The sequence below is a fragment of the Tachysurus fulvidraco genome, chromosome 19, assembly GCF_022655615.1.
Source record: "Tachysurus fulvidraco isolate hzauxx_2018 chromosome 19, HZAU_PFXX_2.0, whole genome shotgun sequence".
Taxonomy (NCBI): Eukaryota; Metazoa; Chordata; class Actinopteri; order Siluriformes; family Bagridae; genus Tachysurus; species Tachysurus fulvidraco.
In genome coordinates, this window is record NC_062536.1 from 19,077,720 (window position 1) to 19,083,678 (window position 5,959).

At 35.7% G+C, this 5,959-nt stretch overlaps 1 long non-coding RNA gene across 1 annotated transcript; it reads left to right on the forward strand.

Annotated features, from left to right (window-relative positions):
- Nucleotides 1-948: 948 nt before the first annotated feature.
- LOC125139531 lies at nucleotides 949-3,336 on the forward strand. Its single transcript, XR_007138555.1, has 2 exons — nucleotides 949-1,940; nucleotides 2,290-3,336. It is a non-coding gene; the product is annotated as an uncharacterized LOC125139531 (long non-coding RNA).
- Nucleotides 3,337-5,959: the final 2,623 nt, after the last annotated feature.

Genomic DNA, 5,959 nt, shown 5'->3' on the forward strand with positions numbered 1-5,959 from the left:
TCAGGTTTTTCTTGTTTATTTTTTTTACTGTATAACTTTGTATAAAAGGACTGCATGCTTATTTCAAAAGTCCTATAACAAAGAGAACCCCTCTGCCTATAATTCTGTTTTGAAAATATTTTGAAATTATTTATAAATAAATAAATAAATACATACATACTGTGAACTATATATATCTTAATTTTTTACTATATTAATTATTTTTTCTCCTTATGTTTAACTTCTGTTCTATGTTTATGTTCTGTAAAGCTGCTTTGAGATGAAGCCCATTGTAAAAAGTGCTATACAAATAAACTGAAATTGAATTGAACTTCCTAAAATGTAAAAAATTTGAAAAACCTTTAAATTTTAGGGTTTTAGAGGGTTAATTTGTCCCGGTTTATTAAAGATTCCTTTGTTTGTGATCCAGTTTGGTGTCTCCTTCATTTGGTTTCCTGCCTTTTCCTGACACTGGTTTGTAGGTGTTCCTGCTCCACCTGTATCTGTTCCACCCAGTGGTGTGGAGGTAGATCACATGTCTTGAAGCACAGAGATTTCTGGTTTGGTCTTTACTTAGGTCTGTCTAGTGAAAGTGCACTAATAACACTCACACTGTTCCTGCAACCTTATTATTCACTTCTATAAACACTGTTTGTCCATTCACTCATTCTCTAGTGTCTATTAGGCGTCCTGTCACAATAATTATAAGGTTTATTTATTTCAGAAGGACCAGGAGGGTGTGGGGTGTGTTATAGGTGCTATTGTAGTGTGTTCAGTCCTAACTATGTGTTCACACAGTGTTAGAGCGTCGTACAAAAACCTCGGTCAGTGAGACTGCACAGAGAAACACTGCTGCAGCTGGGAGTGACTGCAGGTGCTGAGGGGGAGGATGTGATACAGCACAATGACACACACTGTGGACCAGAGAAAACACACTACACTAACTCACTAATGCACACACACAAACACAAACACACACACACACACACACACACACACACACACACACATACACATACCATAAGTACAAATTTTTCCACATTATTATTATTATAACAGTGTTCATAGTGTTATCAATATAAACTTTGTGATTCTTTAATACCCACATTAGGACTTTATTAATTTAACTTTTGTTATTCATTAACAAACTATTGAAGAATAATTAACTCTATATAACATTTTTTAACCAGTGTAAACCAGAGAATTTGACCAATCACCTACTGCTCCAGTTCAGAGTTTGACCAATCCCACCTGAGGACTGTTCCACAGAACAAGCTCTGAATTCTCTTCTTTTCGGCACAAGTTGCACATGCGCAGCATCTCGAGCGCGTCTTCTCAGACACGGGCGCACTGAGCGTAGGCATCGGCGCACAAATTGCGCAGTCGAGACGCAGTGGTACTCTCGATGCATTACAGGTGATGCCGTGTTAGAGTGCAGGAAAAAGTTTGTGGAGCTGTACGTGTGCTCCACTGTTCCTCTGTAGTCGTAGAGATTGTTAAAGAAGACTACAGGATGTTAAATATATATAATCTGAATGCCACTAGTTTCTTCCCATCAGTAATATTTCTACAATGGTGTTCAGTAACTACTGTGATGGTTAATTATTGATTGTATTAAGCATCTGTTTCTTAATAATTCAGTGCACTATGCAGTATGTTGTTTCAGTTACGTATTGGGAGGTAAGACTAATGATTCTGTACGGTGTCTGTTGTACCAGTTGGCTAATGTTTGTGCTAGACATGTCATGTTATGATTATTATGTGTTAAGCAGTTGTTTCTTTATTTCATTCCTAGAAACTACCTCGCACACATGACCCTGTGTGTAATGGTATTCTTGCGTAATAAATGGTTAAACTCTATCTGATGACTCAAACTCCCTGACCAGAGTTCTGCGGCGGTCAATAACACAATCACCAGTAACAGCGGGCAATCCGCAACAAGTACTGTCACTGCTGCCAGGGTGAGTGTGAAAAAACAGCTGACTGTAAATGTGGAACTTTATTTTATTTCAATTCACAAGACACTTGAAGTTAATGTAATAAGAAGTGAAATAATTAGCAGTAAATTATTAGTCATTATTAATCATTTTAATTTAATAAATTAATCTGTAAATTGAACAGATTTATAAACGGTGTAGTTTTGTCATGTTGAAATGTGCTTTAATCTACTTCTTAATGTGACTTTTTTCTGAAATAAAATTATAATTAGTGAAATAAAGACTGTCTCCGCTGTTTAATGTGTGATGTTGAACTCTAACATAAATGTATTAAGTAACAGAAGAATTGTTCAGTAAAAGTTCTGTCTCACAGCCCTGCCCTCTGATTGGTCCACGGTGACAGGATGCAGCACATCAGGGAGTTTCTCCTTCCTAATCCTGCTTCTACTGTGCACCACTGTCATGTCACCTGCCTTGGATGGGTCGACACTTTACAGCCTTAAACTATTGAAGTGTGTCTTGAGGATCTCAAAGTTCATTTCTTTCCTGATTCTAGTCTTGTCCTGATCTGTTTAAATCACCCCTGAGGTCCAGCAATGGCAGAGGAAATGGAGTCATCAGGACCTTCTTGCAGGTGAACCGTCTCAGGTGTCTCCAGGTAGCCCAATGGAACTGAACTACGATGCAGAATGGACAGGAACATTTGAAGAAAAATGTTTAAATCAAATCCATATACATACAGTAAGAGAGTCAGTGTTCATTCCAAGCTCTACATGGTGATATAGTCTATACTCTCTGAGTAAATGGGTCATGACCTGACTCAGGACATTGGCCTTAATGCTGGTAGTCAGGACTGAACACAAGTTTGTGTGAACAGGAAAAAAGGGAGGATTGTGATTTATATTCATGTTCTATTAACCTTCCTCTTATGTTAGCTCTTTGTCACTATCTCTTATGTTAACGGGTCGGTTTTGAACCGTGTCCTAAATCAGTCATAAAATTGCATCAAAACAATTATTTATCATATGATTTGTTTCTTAGCTCTTAGATACCATGTTAGGCTTCCTTATCCATAAAAAGATTGGTTTTACTATTTTGGTGTGAATGATAAAATTAACCTCAAAGGAATTACAAAAATAAATGAAATGTTGTTTTGTTTCCTGACTATTACTGAGAGGTATTACCGTAGGACACACCTCTTAAATAAATCTGTTATATATATGTTTTTATTATTTTAATTTTATTAACTATAGTAGCATCTATGGTGTTGCGGGTAAATTTGACCCATGTATTTTTAGTTCACAAAAAGTCTTTTTTTTTTTTTAAACTAAAACATTAATACAAATATAAAATGAAAAGCAGAACAATTAATAATACAAAGATAAATTAGATTAGATGTAGATTTGCAAGGTCAAACAAACAATCAAGCAAATCAAACCAATAGAAATCTATTTGTAACCCACACAAGGTAACTGGAGTGCAACTCTCTACTCTGCCTGCAGGTGGCACATACACCCAGGGAGTTCACTTACTGTAAAAACAAACACGCTTTTCCTCCAGTAAAGATGTTGCTAGAAAGCAAACAAGGACTGTGTGAGAGAGAGTTAAGCCGCATGGGGCAGCGAGCTTCTCAAGATACCTCTGATTGGTTTTTAGAAAGGGATAGACCATCTGAATCTGACCCTGGCGGTCAGTGGCGAGCCAACCGCAGAAGTGAACGGATCGAGAACCCGGTGTGGCCAGCCGTGGCATCTTTGGAACTAGCATCATCCTGTGCCTTCATTTGTGATACAGATAAGAACACACGTAAACCTACCCGGGTAATGAAGAGAACTTACTCTAGGAAACACACACATCAAGAACTTCCATGGAATCTTTCTTTACTTGAGGTTTTATTTTGATTTTATTGTGCACTCAGGAAGCCGACTTAGGAAGGCAGGGGATGTAAATAATTGCCATTCATTTTGTATAATACAATTTTCAAATTTATCTGTTTTGTGTTGTCTGTTCTCTGATGACCGTTTAATATTTCAGGCTCCATTGTCAGATCTAGAGCTTCTGATACTAGCCCAGCTTTAATTTCTTAATACTTAACCCTCCTATTGTCCTCCTATACAAATTAGGAGCACTGAGTCAACTCGGCCTTGTCTGTTTTGACTCTTATAAAAAATGATGTACATATGATAGCCTTGTTTTTCTTCACCTTTTTAGTCTAACTTGTTTCCAAATTATATTTTGTATAATAAACCTTATTTATATACAAAAATACCTCGTTCTTTAGTAAAAAAAAAAAAAAAAAAAAACAGAAATTTTGAATTATTTTCACGATAGAGGCACAAAAGTTGATGCTGAATTACAAGCTGGTATATTTCAAAGGAAGGAGATTGTTTTGAAACCATTTTGACCATTTTTAAAGTCAGTAAATAATAAAACCTGTTTTTTTCCAGGCCGAATTGACTTGAATGCTTATAAATCAAAAATTCTACAATTATCACTTTCATGTGAATAAAACTTTGTTTACCTACTTATGTTTTTTATTATACTTAATTTATGATCAATAAACCTTATTTTGCCATGTTTTGAGTAAAATAAGCAGAAATTATTACATATTACTTTTGGATAACCGCTGACTGATAAATGTCAAACATTACTCAGCATATCTCCAGGCCAAAGCTGACTGATGCAACTAAATTCATAAATAAGAGACAGGAAACAAATATGATTTGAATTAGAAAACACAACATGTGTGTGTGTGTGTGTGTGTGTGTGTGTGTGTGTGTGTGTGTGTGTGTGTGTGTGTGTGTGTGTGTGTGTGTGTGTGTGTGTGTGTGTGTGTGTGTGTAAAGATTGTTGGTAGATGAAAAGAGAAGATATTGTCCCCAGCTGGACAAATGCATATAACAGTGTGAAATATTTACAAATGATTGGTTTTGTTTTTTTGGAGATCCAATGTATTGTAATGTATAGAATAAAAAAAAAAGTCAATAATAATCGTAGTTAATTCAAAGCATTTGTGTGTAAATTTAAATTTTGCAGAGTTGGATGCCAAAACCTACGGCCACGACAGTTTACAGATACGAGATTTTGTGTGTTTGTTCAAATACAACTCCAAAATGTACGACTATGACAGTTTACACACACAACGCTTGTTTTCACAACACCTCTTTTTCACACACGAAAACGGTCTGCGAAACAACTGTCAAAAATACGTCATCACGTTCACAGGCATTACTATCCGAGGGAAGATAAATCGATTCCACGAAGTGCGCATGTGCCCCGCCCTCTTTTAAACCACTGGCGCCGAAATGGCGGGTTAGTTATCACTAATAACAGAGAGAATTTTGTGCTAACACTTTAAAATAATGGTCTGTTGGTAACGAGTGACTATGCAGGAAGTAATAGGTAGTAATAGGTAACACTGAGCTTAATACTACTAACTAATATGGAAGCAAGATGAACTAAGCAGTATAAGTAATAGCACATTTAGGACAAAGGTAATTCTTTATTTGGTATTCAATAATTACCAAATAAAAATATCCTGATTAAGAACTACTTGCTATTTATGATAAAGTAATAAAGAACCACTTAATTACTAATCACAACAGTTCATCTTGCTTCCATATTAGTTAGTAGTATTAAGCTCAGTGCTAATGCAGTACTACCTATTACTTCCTGCATAGTCACTCGTTACCAACAGACTATTATTTATTTATTTATTTATTTATTTTTATTAACCAAAAGCACCAACATACAAAACTCTCGTTAGGGAACAGGATATACATGTGTATATACAATACAAATGTTGTCACTGTACAAAAGAATCTCTTAAAAAAAGAACAAAGAGTATAGGGGGGGGGGGCTTAAATACACAAATCAAAAACGGCTAAAGAAGGTAGAAAGCAAATATCTAGAACAAGGAGAGAGCATTTTCCTTGCAATTTTAGCAGATTTGATCTTTTTCAGTGAGGAAAATAACAGTTTAAAGTCATTCATAAACCAAACAAACGAAGGCTTAGAACACCTCCACTTACTGCAATGAATAT